Below are 17,632 nucleotides of genomic sequence, written 5' to 3'. Positions count from 1 at the left end.
GCTCAGAGGGTTTTCAAAGATATATGCGGGGGCTTTTGCTTAGGGGGAAATAGCATAATCGCGCGAATAGCGTACCACGTTAAGCCGTTTTAATGTTGTAGAAATATTTTAAGTTTGTTAATAGCACAAATAGCAATTCTTCAAAATCGCAGTGCGATTATTGCGATTATACATACAAAGTAATGGCAGAAACGCGCGATCGCAAGACATGTTAATTAGAGTGCTATTATTGCTATTGTCAGCAGTTACTGTGACTTTGTCTTTTTTCACAAACGAACTGTCGGTTATCGTTACATGGACTATCATTCCATGAGCCCCTTGTGTTATGGTTTGTCTCGATGCATCCTTCGTTATTCCGCCAATTATCCGGTTGACCACCTGACCATCGAGTGTAGGGGAGCATCATGCTGCCATCCAACCACCGTACTGGATTCTGTTGATGGTAGTTAGGCCCCAGTCCAATCCATGTTTGGAGTCCTCTGGCAGTTTCACTTGAACCAGAAGATAGGTAAGAAACGAAGTCGTTTTCGTCTCGGTTGTTTATGCTGACCAATTTCGCATAATTTTGTATACAACGGTCTCGGGCACTTGTCCACGAAGTTGGAATTATAAACAATCTGTAATGAGCCATGAAAGAACATGTTTAGGGACCGTTCAAAAGTTACGCCGATGGGGAGGAGAGGTAGTGTGACAAAAAATCGACAAAAAATTTCGCGTTCCACCCTCGCGTCCTCTCAAAATGTCCGAATTCCCCGCTTACTTTCCCCTTCTGCCCCATTTAAAACTTTACATTTCCCCCTCATGGTTCAAGTAAAAAATGCAGATTCTTCTCATTCAAGACTCACAAAAAAACACCTCCCACTCCCCTGCCGTAAATATTGAATGTTGGAAACAAAAAGGTTGGTCAAAGCCATCAAAAATCTTTTGTACACTTAGTAGGCCTATGGCCTAGGCCTACTGAAGAGCAGTAATGCGGCACTAGAATTTCGGGGGGCACGCGGCGTGGGGGACGTGAATTTTATAGGGGTAATGTTGCGCACAAATAAAATTGCCACAAAAAGTGAAAATGTTCGTAATTTTGGATTTTTACTGGCGGCATGGGAGGCAAGAGTTTGACTGGGGATATTCCCCCACCCCCATCTGTTGCACCGGCGTGTCCAGGATCTTTTCCTGCCGGGGGGGCTCAGAGGGTTTTCAAAGATATATGCGGGGGCTTTTGCTAAAATAGCCAAAAAACGGCTGATTTCGCATGATTTTTTAACAAAGTGCGGGGGCCGGCTTCATCACCCAATGCCCCCCGGACACGCCACTGCGTTGCACCACCAGTCCACTAGAGACCAAACTGAGTCAGGGAAATTAATGAGGTGTGGAGCTGGAATATATAGATAGATATTCTAAATAATGTATTGGGGGGGCAAACATTAACCCTTTTAGCTCAATTTATAAAGTTTGGAAAAACTATGCCTAAACATGCTAAATAAGTTAACCAAGTTCAAAAAAAGTTCATTAGGGAAACAAATTCAAGTTTTGAGAATTCCGAATCAATTTGATATTAAAAATCACACACCACAAATTAATTTATGCAAATCCTTGAACGTAGGCCAACAAATATTAATGTTTTGGTTCTCGTACCCTCCCTCCTCATTAAAAAAAAAATTCAAAACTATTTAATTTAGACTTTGGAATGCTTTAGGAAAACTTCATATGAATAAGTTTATTAGAGCCCTAGGATCACTTCCAAGCCCTTTTGTTGTACTCTAGGGGTTTATCCCTCAGAATATCACATTTGAAAAAGAAGAAAAAAAAGGGCCTCCTCATTTCCCTGAGCGCTGATGGAAAAGACCAAAAACTACTCACAATGTTAATTTTACATTGAAGAAAAAAAACCTCCTCCTCATCAATTCAAGAAAATCCTCTGGACGAGAACTAAAACATTAATCTTATAGAGCCTAATGTCTTTTCCCAGTTTACAAGAAATAATAATGTCTCAAAGCTTGCCGAAGATTTAAATAATCAAATGCGGAGTGCGTCCCCAACTCAAACTCAGTAAAAATAAGGTTCAGATGCTCGAAACTTTCAAACTTAACATACAAATAATGAAACATTTTCACCAATTTAAAGTGTTAATCATACAATCATTCCAAAAAATGCTTTTTAAAAGCACTGCGTGCTAGCCATAGGCCCTAGGCGTCAACATAAAAAAGTCCCAAGTTTTGAGAAGTTTCTCAAAATATCAAGAGCTATCTTAAGAACCACAGATCCAATACTAGAATTGTTCTGTTGGTACTCATTTTAATGCATTTTTCATGCTCATATTCCATGAACATTTACAATTCTAAAAATTGTTGAATTAATAAAAAAAAACCTTTAAAAGGGAGTGCTCAGGCATGATTGGAACACATGGTTGTGCAATGTAAGTCGTTGGTGTTGAATAAGGTCGGAATTAAACAGGGAAACAACATTTTGATGATATTCATTATGCACTGGACTTCAACTTGAAAGAGGGTAAAAGCAGGGATATGAGGTAAAAGTTAAAGGTTTAAAACTGGACCTAAATGCTGAGAACCTCATTAGTGCCACTTACTTTCAACTAGAGAGTAAAAGTAAAAGTTGAAGGTAATATGAAACTAAACCTATTCAGGTAATGCATCAAAATACTGTGTGCAATGTAATGGAGAAGATATAAACATTTGGCCTTAACATTCAATGTTGTTAATAATGTTGTTAAATGCTGGGCTGATTATATCAAATCCATACCCTGGTCAGAACAAGCCTTCTTACCTCTCAATGCAAATTTAAGAAGTTCATGGGCATTTGGTATTGTATTGGCCATGCACACTGACCTAGCTGGCTGGCAAACAAAATCTGATCTAAAGAAGTTCATGAGCAGTATGTAATTTACTAACTTGAACTTCCAGACCACTATCAATCTGTCAACACCTATGATTATTGAAACTAATATCATCCCCAGGTAACAAACCCTCCACTGTGGGCTACAGAACACAGTTTTATAAATAATTTCATGGGAAATGAGGCTAATATTCTATGCCCACCTCAAGTTAGATATCTCACTGAAATATGTCATAGGGAGTGAGGTTAATTTAGTAGCTAGCATTTATAGTCTGCATTTCCATTACCAGGCATTATCCTATCAAATATTATACTATAAAATATTTCTAGTGAAGACAAAGCAAAAGCATTTGCAGAAGAAGCTTGACTTGGAGCTACTTAGGTTCAAAGGTCTACTTTAATTCCAAGGTCTAAACTGGATGTAGCCTATATATTCACTGAGGTGTACCTGAGCGATATAGAGCGAAAACAAAAATGAAACTTGTCGTCTGCAGTCCACACCTGCGGGGAGAGAGTTCAAACATATTTTTACTGATATTTTTGTTTTAGAAAAAACATTGGCCAATTTCTCTGAGAAAAAGGGACACCGCAGACGAACGCACGCGGCAGCTTTGAGACATATCTCTTTGGTGGGGGTGGGGCAAATAGACAAGCTGACAATTTTATAGGCTCACTTGTAACATTTTCCACCGAATGATGTCCAATACCGGGGACAGGTACCGCACAGCACCATTGGTACCATGAAGGCGAATAGACAGATCTTCAACGACAGTTCCATTGCTCCACAATAAGTTGTAACGTTCACTTCCTGAATAATAAATGGATAAGGAAAGTTACAAACAGTACTCTATTAGAGAAAACAATAATATTTAAGGGCTTTAATAGAGCCAGTACGGATAATGAAGAGCTTCATCGCAAAACGCGATATATCCATTTTTACCAATTTGAGATATAGGCCTACGCAAATTAAGCTGCTAAAATATGGTGCCTGAATCGTAACTCAAAAATTTCAGAAATGGCATTTATTGCGTTTTGCGACGATACTCTTCAAATGTTAACTTTTATTTTACTTTGATTTTGTCCACCATTGGGCTATTCCAGTTGACATCCATACACCCCTATGAAAGACATGACCTTAATCTCCCCACAGGTGGTGTGGATTTCAAAATGAGGCACCCATTCAGATGACCCCATTTGAAATCCGCACTCCCTCTGTGGGAGATTAAGGTCATGTCTTCCATAGGGGGTGTATGGATTTCAACTGGAATAGTCCTTTTAGCTTGAACTTGGACATGGTCACTCTCCAAGTTCAAGCCAATAAAATATGCAACAATGTATTTTGCTTGTTTTTATGGAAATAAAGATTCAGTTCAGATTAAGTTATGTCAGAGGTGTCTATGTCCTTAAATTAACCCCATGAGAACTACCTGCCGATTGGTCAAAAAGAAGTTTTCATTATCAATTGGACCAATCAGCAACATTGTTAATTTCACCACGCAAAAATAATTGGGGTGAATTATTTTCAAAGCTCCATTCTGATTGGTGATTAAAGTGAAGATATCATGTAATTGACCAATCAGCGGCAATTATGTTAGATCGGCAGGTAGTGCTCAGGTGATTAAAAGTGATTTAAAATAGATGACTTCCTTGCCTCATTTCCTATAATAAGAAGTAGGCCTATACATGTACTGCAGTTTTTTTAGTTCAAATGCTAAAACTGGAAAAAATGAGCATGATTTCAATTCAAAAGTTTCCTCAAGCAAAAAGTATAACAAGTTTATGCAAGTGGCCTATCTATAGATGAGTTGACCTCAATAGGCCTACTCATTAACAAAGGCAAGGGACTGGTATGTCGATATGCTTGCGCGACATACAACTACTGCACTGTTCGATAGTCTTATTGTGATGTAGCGGTAGCGGGAGTTTTAAAAACAGCTAAGACAGTCTTGTTTTAACCAGGCATGATGCAGTCATGTCTACAGTAGAACTCATCTCGACCTTTGCAGGATTAAACCCCATTAAAAGCTATTAAACCAAGATAACACTCATTGAAGCAGCTCAACTGATTAAATCAGATCTTCTCTGGTTGTGCACAAGTATCTGTTTTCAATGTGCGACATCGCAATAAAGCTGGTATTTATAGCTTCAGTTGGGTAACCGATTATAAAGGAAACGAAAGGAAACAATGGTATGTGTACTTTTGTTCACGAAATGAGACAAAGACCTGCTTTTTGTTAACCAGCATTCTTCAAAATGAGCAACATAATGATTGTTGACTTAACACGGTTTGGAAATAATTTCTTCATATTTTTGGTGTTATCTGTCGTTTACATATCCTTCCTAAAACACAAAAGTGCGACCCTCTCCAAACATCTAAATTAGCTAAAAATTTAGGACATGTTACAAAACTTTATTTTCTAGAACCTATTTAGAATAATTTAAATGTAGCTTTTACCGTTTTTTTGTGGCATCCTTCAGAAGTGAGCGGTCCGATACCAATATTTTCGGTCAAATCTCCATTCAATTAACACGGGGAGTTGGCTAGCTATGCCTTGCCCTCACTCATATTTTACAAAAGTGCGACCATTTCTGAACATCTAACCTAGCTGTAATTTTAGGTCATGTTAGAGAAATATATTTGCTAGAAGGTTTGGAGAATAAATAAAATATTGGCTGGTTATTTTTCACACAGTGATGTTAACTAGGCAAGTGTCCATTCTCCCAACATACATCATTTGTACAGGTCACGCGTCAATGGTGAGAGCACTGTGTATTGTGTATAGGAAAACGGACAGTAACTGCAGTATGGGAAGTGATACTACTCTCACTTCCCTGTTTTAAAGGTCCGTAACCCGATTGACAGGCTCCCCTCCCCCAATTTTTTTCATTGTTGATGAGTTTTTGGTATGATATAATATAGATTATATTTTTCTCATATACCATCCTGAAATTTGACGATCCAATTCGATGTATTTCCGGAGAAATCATGAAAATACAGACTAATTATGGTATACCACTTTTTACCACCTTCGACATTCTGGGTAGGAAAGAATGAATCCGTGACTAAGAGCCGTTTTACCAAGGGGTGACACTAAATTCACGGTTGTTCTATTAGCAACGCAAATCCTATGAAACATGCATGCCGCTGATTAGAAAATGAGGCCAGTTATCGATCCATTATGAATAATTCATATTGACACCTTGATCATCGTGGTTGGCTGCCCATGATATCTGTTAAATTCAATGTTTTATGAATATAATTCTACCACGTAGAGGGGATCACGCAGCAGAATTTCACACCAGATGACTAGATTTCGAAGCTCTATCTGCTCTTCAAATTCACGTAAATTTCAAAGTTTGTACACTTAATATATTTAATATTATACTATTTTTTTTTGTTATAACCAACTGGTACACGAAATATACTAGCTTATTACCTATACAAAAGGTGATTACTGATTATCAGCCTTCACTCAGCAATTTGACATGCCCGGCATATCCAGCCATTCTCCGTCTGCCTAACATGACTGTCGCCCTCTATAAGTCTGAGCACACATTTCAATAACAATACGCTATTTACATATCAATGCGCCTCATGCTAATTTCTATTGCCGCTTCCAGGTATTGTTCTATGGTTTTACCTCATAGGGTCACTCCATATGAAATCAAGGAGGCGCCCCACCTGACCCCCTCAGATTTGCTTTATATTTTAGTCATATGTTGTACCTGTAAAAATATCAAAAACCGGCAAATTTGAGGTCTGTAGCGCTTACGAATTTTCTGTGGCAGCCATTTAAAGTTGGAGTAGGTGGGTCTAAATTTGGACCCAAAAGTTGCCCTTTAAATACATTTCATCTTTGGGAGTCTGTGCCTTCTTTATAAAAAGAGAGAGGTCTGAAACTTTGTATACACACTAACTGCATGCCCAATTTGTCAAAAAATAAAAAATTTGTGTAATTGCGTGTTGTGTCACGGGGTCATTAAATATGCAAGAAAAAATTTAATGTTTTGTAAACTGGCAAGTTTAGCCCCCTAAATTCCCTTTTTTGTCAGATTAATTATCTTTTGTTATCACTGATGCTATATATAGGATAAATACAATGCATATCCAAAAAATTGTGGTCACAACTCATTTACATTTCGAACAGCGCCCTCACGAAGATGAAATTTATTGAAATTCAACATTTTCAGGGGCCCAAAGTCGATGTGGTCCACCTTCAAAATTTATAAAACATCACTTTTATATGACTACTATAGTCTTAAATTACAACTTTGCTAACTCCCAGTAATCGTATAGGTTGACTTCATATAAAACGACAAGCCCAAAGTTGACCATTTTGTCAAATTGTAAACGTTTCCGTCGTTGAATTTTTTTTTTTCCGTCGTCAATTACTTTCAAAATGTTGTTTTTGATAACATATTACAAATTCGGAATTGCAAAATGTGTGAAAATATTGGGTCAAAATATCAAAGTCGATACAAAATTTTCAAAAAGTCATCAAAATTTGAAATTTTAAGAAAAAAAAAAAAAAAAAAAAAAAAAAAAAAAACCCAGGGTCATTCGGTGAGATATTTGTCTAAAATTCTCTTAAAAGATGGTTTCTTTTGGTGACAGAAAAACAAAAAGGGGGGTCATTGGGTGAGAGGAAGGTAATAACTAAAATGCAGTGAAGCATATAGCCTACGTTTTGTGACTGAATGAAGATGCACAGGTGCAATTTGACAAAGGAGTATAGTACTGGGGCAAATAACCTTTTGAGTTGAAAGCGCTATTCAAATCTACAAAAATGAAACACGAAAGGGACGGCACACCGCCTAGGCCCTGCTACCCCTTTTAATTCTGACTGTGCTGTCTGGCTGCGACAGTTCCCAGGTTGGCTGCAATCTGGGTGGTCAATGTATTTTGAAGGCGGCAGCCAGAGCGGGTCATTTGGTGTTAGGTCGCATGAGGATTATATATCTGCTTGGGTAAATAATGTGGTTTGCATAATATTTGTTGACCAATACTAACCATTATTCCTATTGTTCCTAGGATTTGTGGTTTCTCTGGGCTATTAGCTATTTGCACAAGCCTTTTGTGCCGATATGGGTCGCAAGGTAGGTAGTAACAACGCGCTATTAGTATAAGCGCAGCCGATCGCAGGTATCAGGGCCAACCTTGATTTGGCTTCGCCTGTCTCCACTCAGATTAGAGCACAGCCAGAGCGGGTGGCCCTGCTGGAGCACAGCCAATTTGTGATCCCGTGCCTAAGCGGCCAAAATAGCCAGTGGTGTTTCTTTCATGTTACCCTGCTATTTAGGCTTATTGGACAGGAACGTACTTTCCTGACAGTTACTACTAATACAGTGTGGGCCAAAAACAGCTTTACCCAATTTAAAAGGTTCATATCTCAAAATTGAAAAGTCTGCTGCAAATTGTTTTTACATATTCATAAAGAACATCTTCTTTAAAGTATTTGGTGAGAAAACTATCCAAAATTGTATTAAATTAAAAACGTGACGCTAGTTTTAAATCAAAGAGTCAAAATTAACTTTGTCCACGCGAAGGCCTACTACTAGCTGTCGCGTCGCACCACTTGCAATGGCGAGTTCGATAAAGAACGAGAACCATTCAGTATACGAACAAATTTGTTCAGCAATTTTATATAACAAAATCAAATAAATCAAACATGAACAATTTAAATGTCAAGCTATGATATTTCGTCATGATATGCAGCTTTCACGCTGCAAAGATAAACACAATTCTCTTTAAATATGCGCAAAGCAATTGTAACCTCAGACCTGAATTTTTTGTCATTACGAAATGTTATCTACAAGAAAGTTTGAAGTTATTAAAACTTTGCGTTCGTGGTATGTTCGGCAAATTGTTGCCTCGACAACTGACTCTGGGGTTAGCTGCAAGTTCCCTTTGAACCGCTGCAATATTTGCAGCTGGACGACCAGTTCTTGGACGTCCGCTCCGTGCTTTGCATCTATTCATCACACTTCCTAGGTTGTGAAAGTTGTTCGTATGTAGAGTTATGGTAGATTTCGGTGGGATCTTACGTTCGGGAAAAGAATCCGAAATTGACGCTGCACTACCAAAAAGCTTTCTGTTCTTAATTAAGTATACCTTTGCCATAAAAGTCATCTCTTGTGTTGTGAATTACCTTATCTTGACACCTTGCAAACCTATTTAGAAATAAACCACGCAGTCACAAAATGCACGAAGGCCAATTTAAAATTCAAAAATTGCGCCAGATAAAACCTTTATGCTAATTGTTGGTCAATGACAGGAGTGAAGTTCGAGTACAGGACAAGTAAATGGGTGTTAAAATCGATCGTATTTCTTTCATGCATGTAAAACAATCATCACTTTTCAAAGACAAGCCAGACGTGTTTACCAATTACATGTATGTCTAACGCATATGTATGCCGTACTCTTAGCAATCGGACACATATACCATTGAATTACGTGTGGACAAAGTGATTTTTGACCCTCGGACGTAAAACTAGCACCATTTTGTTAATTTAGCTTCTTTTGCTTTCATTTCTTCATCACATACTTTTAGAAATATATACATTTAGAATATGAAACAATATTATGAATAGCTCTTCTACAATTCGAGCAACCACCCTCTCAAATTGGGTAAAGTTGTTTTTGGCCCACACTGTATTATTTTAGCATTTTCAGTAAAAAAAATAACAAAATTTGATGGAAATCGTACATTATGGCTTTAAATTAAAATAATGTAAACTAACATACCTCATAAACCGTATCAAGTTGACTGCAGACAGGAGTCCGGTTTGAAAGACGCCAAATCGAAGTGCCGTCAAACTTCAGAGATTGAGCTTGAAATATTTGAACTGTTAATGTTTTCAGAATGAAGTTGTGTTTGCACTGTCGACTGTCCAAAAGTGGCATCAGTTCCTGCAATACTGTATTGTTTGCTATTCAACAGTAGCATTTATATACAATCTGGAACGATTGGAAACATAATAGGAATGGATCATAGCCAGGATCTTTCAGATTTTTGGAAAACGTCTTAATTATAATGGTCACGTACCTGTCACGTCATTTCGACTTCATAGTATCCAGGTTTAAACCTAGCCTAGCCTGTGCTTCTACTTTTCTTCGAACTCTTGTTCCAAGTAAACAGGATAAGACTGCTACACGTACGACACATAGGATATATAGGCCTAGATGTCAAAACCATGGCTATAACCCCGATATTAACCCCTCATGAGTAGAAGTACCGTAGGTCAACATAATGTGGTTGAAGGTATACGGGGATGTGCCACGGTTTTGGGGTACCTTTTCAGCTATGTTAGTATATCAATGGGTGGGTTTTCAGTGGAGACCAATGCGCCCAATTGGGCGTATTTTGGAAAAAGTGCACATAAAGCGCCCAATAATGGCACATTTGGGTGCTTTTTGGGTGCTTTTTCTTGAAAATTGGTATACTGATGGGTAGCAAAACAGCAAAAAGTAGGTATAGAGAAAGTCAGCATCCGAAAGTCTGCGTGGCACACCCCCGTACAAAATTTTTCGAAGAACCCCCCCCCCGGGGTTTTGAGGTCTTATATTTTTTGTTGTATGTCAACAAAATCGCTTAAATTTTCAGGATGATCTTATTTCATGTTGTTATAAGTAAATGTAATGTTCCAGATAACGCTAGTTAATAAATATATTAAGAAAAAACTTTCTGTTAGTATTCCTTTTTGGACTTGTTCTAGCAGCCCTATATTAAACCGTGACACTCTGGAATGAAACGTCCGATTAAGATTATTTAAACGCCAAAATGTTTCTTTCATCAATTCCCAGCCAATAAAGTTAGATCTGAATCAATTTAAAAGTACTTCAATTTTTAGTGGACATTTCTATTAATAGGTTTTAATAAACTTCCATGTTTAAAAACCTTGTATGTTTTGGCTGCTTCACCATGACTTTTGGTCGATTTCCAAAAGCAGTTTCAAACAAATACAAAGAAAAGGCACCTCACCAACAAAAACACGAAAATGACAAACAAACATAAAAACAATCAATTTACAGAGATGGGTTTTAAGCTGGCGTTTTTAATAACGAAAGTCTGGGGGATGTGCTGGTTGCGAAGTGAGTTCCAAACAACCTACAGCGTAATATAATTATAGTGTGCAAAAAGTTCGTTCCACCATAATCATGCATGGTCTATGCTTAAATACACGGCTTTCGGCTGAACTATGTTACATCTATGACAATGGCAAGGGTACCAAAATCTGAATTTTGATGTTTTTACGATCGTCTGGACCACATGTATGTTCCAGTATTCTGTGGTTTAAGTTTTTGAAAAAATGCCAAAATATGCATATGAAGAGAATTAAATCAAAAGCTTTGTACAGTTCGGAGAAAACCATTTTTTTAAAACAAGGATGTTGCACTTCTCTGATTAAGTTTATTTTCTGCCCAATGAAAGATACCATTGGGCTATTCCATTTAAAATCCACACTACCCCTGTGGAATATTCTGGAAATATCTTCTAAGGGTGAGTACGTTTTTCAAATGTAATTGGTCAGGACTCGTTAATCACTTTGAAACCCATACTCCCCCTGTATTATGGCTTTACCTATAGGCCTATATTCCGTGAGTATTTCAAATGGAAGTTACCCAATTGTCTATTCTAGTCAAAACTCATACTCCCTCTGTGGATGAAGACTTTCGCTCAATCTTCCACAGGGTAGTGTGGATTTTAAACGGAATAGCCGGCCCATTCGAAGCTTAAAAACTGGGTTGGTTTCAGTCTTTTATTTCCACTGTATTTTCTGTGTATTTCTTTATAGATTTGACAAATTTTCAGAAAATCATTTTACTGAAAAATAATGTTTATTTAAAATCAAGGTGCACCTTAATACAATTATGTCAAATCACACAGAAAAAACGCATTTAATATTAAGGCTCTTAAACTTTTTGAATTATAGTTTTTTGTTATTTTGTAAGAAAACCATTAATTTTGACAATTTTGAACATTTGTTTGAAACAAAACCAATTTCGTTCGTGTGCAATTTTTAAAACAATAATCTCATTGATTTTATGTTTTCTTGATTTCAGTTGATTAAGGGTGTACTACACCCTTGTCCAATTTTGTGCCTATTTTTGCATTTTTCTCAAAAATCATAGCGCATTGGTGACAAGTAAGATCTGTATATTATAGGGGCAAGGACTACAACTACTGCACTGGAAATTTTATTTCAGTACAGACAACAGTTGTGGAGTTACAGTCAAAAATGAGGGAAAACAGTAGGCCTATTTGATCAATAAATCAATAACTACTTGCCTTGAGTTGCTGAATTTTCAGTGCAGTAGTTGTAGTCCTTGCCCCTATAATATACAAATCTTACTTGTCACCAATGCGCTATAATTTTTGAGAAAAATGCAAAAATAGGCACAAAAATTGGCCAGGGGTGTAGTACCCCCTTAAGAACAATCCTATCATAGTAAGAGAAGAATGCTAATGTTCCGTGACCAAATTTTTGGAACAAACACTTTCCAAAGATTTGGTCACCGAACATAATTCTCTTACTATCAATGTTTTACCACGAAAAAAAACCCACACATTCCAACTTTTTTGGCTTCAAAATAGTGGATTATATTCAAATTTACGATAATTTTCAGAAATGTCCGGAAAATACCAAGGGCCGTAGCTTCGGTAACAGATCAGTAGGGTAAGATGGGGTAAGTGGAACACTTAAGGATATTATTGGATATAAAACTCATGTGGGGGGGCCTAAGTGAATAAAGATTGGACTTATGTTTTTATAATTCAAGTATAATCCTAGGACAATGTCTGGAGTTAGTTTGCGGGCGATACTCCGATTCAGTACAGAAGGGCGGGGCCGTTATGTAATGACTCAACTGTCCACTTACCCCCAACACTTTGGGGGTAAGTGGGACACATTCTGGGGTAGGGATAAATTTGACACATATATTTCTGATATTATTACATTAAAAGAACATATTTTACAGCAATACTTATTTATTTGGGCATTATTAACATAATTATACATCGCGTCACTGAAAGAACTGTATCGCCGGAAACTGATTTTTTTTGTGTATTTTAACGCATAAGACAAACATAACTAAATAACTGATGTGGTTGAGGAATATATCAGCGATCACATACTTTTTGAATTCTGACAATTGACCGCTCCGTTTTTGATATAAAAGAAGTTTACGAAACTGCCTCATTTTCAATCCGTTCCACGGAGTCAAATACCTATCAATGTCAATAAACGCCTCATGCGCTGATGATGCAGTGATTAGCACTCCGAATACAGATCATGTGATATTTGAATCCGTGGAAAGGTTTGAAAATGAGGGAGTTTCGTAAAAATTCTTATATTTCAAGAACGGTGTGGTCAATTGTCAAAATTCAAAAAGTATGTGATAGCTGATTTATGTCTACCAAAGGGCTCTGACTGGCAAAAAAATGGACAGTAAATTTATTTTCACTTATGGAGTTCTGACCCCCCGAAGTTGGTCCTGGATGGACGAAGTTGCATTTTGAGGGCCCTATATCTTTTAAAGTAAAGGAGTCACAAGTTTTCTGATGCCAGATCTGAATTCTACACAAAAAAGTACCCCATGATACATACTTTTCAAAGTTGTTTGGGGTTCCCTTTATACATTTATGGACCTCCAAACATCGTCTTTCGCGTTGCGACACATTTTTTACGCTGACCCCTAAATTTCAAATTGATGCCACGGGAAAACGAAATGGAGTATGAAGCTCAAATTTTCAGGATTTTACTTTCTCATCGATATCTACCACCACACAGAAAAACAAAAAAATTGAAGAGGTGCTGCGGTGCACATCCCTAGAGTTGACATGGAATGGCTCAGCAATTCTTCACACCAATTGTGGTAGCCCCTTAGATTGCTGTTTGCCTAAATGCCCGTTACTGAAACTTGTGTGGCCTTTGACCCCACTAAAGTTTAGGTACCACTTAAGGCCACGTGTCTTGAACTCGCCCCATTTTGCATTAAATGTAAAGTATATTATGACATCATTATTGTATTTAAAGATCAATAAACCTGCATTAACCTCTGTTGATTTAGATTGAAAATAGATTGAAATGGATTTTTGGATTGACTTTGTAGACTGATTTCACTATCCAATCATGTATTACTCCTAATGTACTGCCAAATGTTGCATATAATTATTTGGAATGAGATTTCAAACTTTTTAGAGTGAATATGTTCAATATTTTATGCAATTGGAAATGATTTGTCCCTAATTTGAGTCTTCAAAAGATTGAAAAGCAATGAAAAATCAAATCATTCGACTTAATATACAGTCGAAAACGTTGTGTTCCTAATTCGGGACCAAATAACCAATTTCACACTCTAATGGATGTGTGCATCTATCAGGAACTACCCTTATGTTATAATTCGCCGTAGAAGTGACGTAATTAATCGGATTATAGCAATAGATGAATACAATTTTGAATATATCGTCCTGCACTACAACGTTCAATCGCAATTCTATAGAATATTCATATCATGCTGATCACTCGCACCTGTAAGATTAGTATCTTTGAAAAGAGTGGTATTGTATTCAATCACTGTGTATTCAATCTATGATTGCAGACAGACACAGGTGATGAGTGCAACCTGCTTGTAATGCAGGGCGATGTATTCAAAAATTGTATTCATCTATTTCTATGGTAGTTAATCATTTCTACGGCGAATAGGCTTCCGAAATTTACGCGCTAAAGGTTGCGGTCTACATATCAGTGAACATGAAAAGAGAAGCTAGGTTGATCTACGTGTCAAAAAATGACATGGTGCCCATTTACATTTCAAATTTCACAAGATAATCCTATATCTTACTTTCACGATCTCTTAAGGGATCTGGAATGAGCGTTTTGAGCGTTTAGACAGTATTTTTGTGGGACATGAGAGCACGTCAGACATATATCGAATTGCATTCTGAATACGAAGAATGTCCTTCTGATATCAAATAATTTTCATTTTTTGAAATTCACTGTTATAATACAAATTTTATGACAAATTATTAAAATTTGATATCTTTCACATTTTTGATATATATCAGTCCTCGAGGTAAACTTTATAAATCTGATGATTTGTATTTAAAGTGTATGTAAGTGGGATGAAAAGCCGACGATCAATTGAAAATTTTGACCTTTCGTATTGAAGATATGGATTTTTTTTCCCAAAACACACAAAAAAATTAGGTCTCTGGGAAAAAATCCATATCTTCAATATGAAAGGTCAAAATTTTCAAAATTTTCAATTGATCGTCGGCTTTTCATCCCACTTACATACACTTCAAATATAAATCATCAGATTTATAAAGTTTACTTCGAGGACTGTTTTAACAGTCCTCGAAGTAATGATAATTTTGATATTTTGATAATTTTGATATTCGAAGTAATGATATTTTTGATATTTAAAAATATCAAAATATCAATTTTTAATCATTTGCCATAACATGTGTATTACATTGCGAATTTCAAAAAATCAAAATTATTTGATATCAGAAGGACATTCTTCGTATTCAGAATGCAATTCGATATGTCTGATGTGTTCTAATGTCCCACAATAAATACTGTCCAAACGTTCATACCCCACCCCTTAAAGGTCATATTATATTGCTCGGACAACATCACATCATTGGCAAGCTAATATCATGAGGACAATGAAAATGACTTTTTTTGAGAAAATAAGACGTTTAAAATTGATATTCGGCAAAAACCAACTTAAGCGATGAGTTCCTTCGAACGAGACAGATTTGACCTAGAAAAAAGTTGACGTCATGAAATGACTGTGCCTGCTTTGCAAGAAAGGACTATAAACATTCTCAATGCACAGAACGTATACTGTTGTTGTTCACAGAAAAAAACCTCTGAATTAAGTATTACAAATGTAATGGTTTTTAAACATATGGATAAAATCAGCCGCTTCTTCTTTTATATATTAGTAAATTGTGATATTACAATTCATATGTATATCAATATCATGAGAAATATTTGCGCTAAAAAATAAAAAAAATAATTTGAGCTTAGAATTTCAGCGTGATCAATTTGAGACTTGCATATATAAACCGTGTTTTCCACAAACTCCTGTATCTGATTTCCCTGTGCGATATTGCAATGTTATAGTTATTATAGTTTCAGTTGGATGAAATATTACAAAGCAAACGCATAGTAACAATACTGTGTGACGCTTTGTTTCCCAAATGAGAACAATAGTCTGCATATTGTTATGCAGCATTGTTATGGTAAATAATAGTACAACTCATTGTTGCTAATGTCAAACTTGTCAAAGTGATCACACAAGTAAATGAGAGCATGATACAGTGTCCGCTTCATTTACTTACGTCATCAACCGCTGCCTTGAAAATTAATTTCGCTTCAAACGGGGGAAGAACATGTAGGAGCCCGAACTTTACCCACACAATTTCTCTTTTTCAGGAGAAATACGCATAAAAAATTGCAACGAGTGTCAACTTGTAATGTAATAATTATTCTCTTCGAATAGAGATAAATTTGTTTTTGCAATAGACCTGCCCTTTAACATTTCCGAGTTCCGACTGATTTTGCTTGATCGCATCACATGTCAGCGCTCAAATCGGACACAATAGAGAATAAAAGCTGCAGTGGTTAACATGGCAATGTGCTTTATATTTTGTTCCTTTCCGCTCTTCTTAAGGGCTCTGGTATGAGCGTTTGCATAGTATTTTTGTAGGACCTGAGATTACATCAGACATATCGAATTACCTTCTGAATACGAAGAATGTCCTTCTGATATCAAATAATTTGGTTTTTTGACATTCGCGATATAATACAAATTTTATGACAAATTATTAAAATTTGATATTTTTTAATTTTTTGATATACAACAGTCCTCGAGGTATACTTTATAAATCTAATGATATGTACTTTAAGTGTATGTAGCTGGATGAAAAACCGACGATCAATTGAAGATTTTGACCAAAAAGACCTAATTGGTGTTTTGGGGAAAAATCCATATCTTCAATACAAAAGGTCAATAAATGTCGGCTTTTCACCCGACAGCTAAATATCAAAAATATCAATTTTTAATCATTTGCCATAAAATGTGTATTATGTCGCGAAAAAAAAATCAAAATTATTTGATAGGCCTATCAGAAGGACATTCTTCGTATTCAGAATGCAATTCGATATGTCTGATGTGCTCTCATGTCCCACAAAAATATTGCCCAAACGCTCATAGCAGAGCCCTTAAACAATTTTTTTCTTGCAAAACATTCAATTAGGTTTTGTTCATTATGTGAAAATACTGAACGATATTAAAAATGAAAGCTTGCATGTAAGACTAAGATGATGCTCGGGATACTTGTAAATATCTTTCTAGAAAATGTTACCATATTGGACAACATGTAAAAAGAAATAGAGCAGGCTAAAAAGTAGTTTTCTCACACATTTAGTAATGTTTTTGGAATATTTCCAAGGAATGCTAATGCAAAATTTAAATCTTTTAAAACTTCAACCACAACATATTATATAGGCCCCTACCATGTTATCAAACATTACACGTAAATCCGGAGTATAAGCACTTGATCATTTTTAATTCACGGAAAAATGTCCTCTAGGGATTTTGCATAAATGTTGAGCTATCCAATTTCAGGAATCCATGTTAAGTTTCTTATACTGCGCCACAAAGGTATCAGTATAGGCCTACACTTGGAAAAAAAATCCTAATATTAAACCTAAACCATATTTGGGAAAATTATTTGTTTCAATAGATGCAATTTCTTATCCTGGG

At 36.3% G+C, this 17,632-nt stretch overlaps 1 long non-coding RNA gene across 1 annotated transcript; it reads right to left on the bottom strand.

The window, feature by feature from the left end:
* Positions 1-9,780, bottom strand: LOC140146697 (uncharacterized). The gene is made up of 3 exons (XR_011858284.1): positions 9,596-9,780; positions 3,525-3,658; positions 1-617 (listed from the first exon to the last, which is right to left on the bottom strand). It is a non-coding gene; the product is annotated as an uncharacterized lncRNA (long non-coding RNA).
* Between the last annotated feature and the right edge of the window lie 7,852 nt (positions 9,781-17,632).

This window comes from Amphiura filiformis, chromosome 2 (genome assembly GCF_039555335.1).
Source record: "Amphiura filiformis chromosome 2, Afil_fr2py, whole genome shotgun sequence".
NCBI classification, from domain to species: Eukaryota; Metazoa; Echinodermata; class Ophiuroidea; order Amphilepidida; family Amphiuridae; genus Amphiura; species Amphiura filiformis.
The sequence above is the reverse complement of the archived record's forward strand: the minus strand, read 5'-3'. Positions and strand labels throughout refer to the sequence as shown.